The sequence below is a fragment of the Notothenia rossii genome (genome assembly GCF_949606895.1).
Source record: "Notothenia rossii genome assembly, chromosome: 3".
NCBI lineage: Eukaryota > Metazoa > Chordata > Actinopteri > Perciformes > Nototheniidae > Notothenia > Notothenia rossii.
Window position 1 is genome coordinate 45,841,768 of NC_136901.1, and position 1,185 is coordinate 45,842,952.

Genomic DNA, 1,185 nt, shown 5'->3' on the forward strand with positions numbered 1-1,185 from the left:
AAAAACTGAAATAAATTATTATAAAACCTGAGCGGCTCCTTCCTTTCTGCCGATTCCCGGCTTCAGGTCGTCTGCTGACGACTTCACGGGAACACACGCTACTAACATTATTCTATAACACATGCTACTAACATTATTCTATAACACACGCTTCTAACATTATTCTATAACACACGCTACTAACATTATTCTATAACACACGCTACTAACATTATTCTATAACACACGCTACTAACATTATTCTATAACACACGCTACTAACATTATTCTATAACACACGCTACTAACATTATTCTATAACACACGCTACTAACATTATTCTATAACACACGCTACTAACATTATTCTATAACACACGCTACTAACATTATTCTATAACACACGCTACTAACATTATTCTATAACACACGCTTCTAACATTATTCTATAACACACGCTACTAACATTATTCTATAATACACGCTACTAACATTATTCTATAACACACGCTACTAACATTATTCTATAACACACGCTACTAACATTATTCATTCCAATGATTTTTTTGTGACTTTATGGATTTTTATGAGTTTTTGTGATTTTTATGACTTTTTATGATTTTTTATGATTTAGATTTATTTACTTTATTACTAATCGGATCTGCATAAACAAGATATCAGATTAAAGCTGAGATTCCACAGACTTTAGAGGTATCATCACTGAGCGATCAAATATTCGCTCAGCCAATCAGAAATAGTCTTACCTTTGCTTTTTTTCTGATCAAGAGTTGTGTTCAATGGCATTAAAACGATAAAAACGCTGCTGAAGGTTAATCCAATGTCTCTGTGTCACTTTGAAATGATTCCTGATAATCCATCCTCATATTTATGTCAACAACTGAGATTTCATATTAGCTGCTATGATAGCTACCAAAGTATGAAAGTAAACTTTTATTTAAAGGTCCCATGTCATGGCCATTTCTACTGATCATAGTTCCATTGTTGAGGTCTACTAGAATAGATTCACATTGTTCAATGTTCCAAACTCTCATTGGTTTCTCATACAGCATCTCTGTATAGTATGTGTATTCACTCTCTGTCCTACACGCCTTGTTGGAGCTCCTGCCCCCCCCCCCTCCCTGTGAGCCCACTGTGCTCTGATTGGTCAGCTCGGCCCCTCTGTTCTGATGACTCCACACCGTTACAG

General features: G+C 35.5%; 1 protein-coding gene across 5 annotated transcripts in view; it reads left to right on the plus strand.

Annotated features, from left to right (window-relative positions):
* Positions 1–31, plus strand: part of dlg4b (discs, large homolog 4b) — a 50,251-nt gene extending 50,220 nt beyond the window's left edge. For all 5 annotated transcript variants that reach the window (XM_079667887.1, XM_079667888.1, XM_079667890.1 and 2 more), the window contains one exon: positions 1–31. This exon is cut by the window's left edge and continues 1,962 nt beyond it. The gene's annotated coding sequence lies outside the window, so the exon portion shown is untranslated.
* The last annotated feature ends 1,154 nt before the right edge of the window (positions 32–1,185 follow it).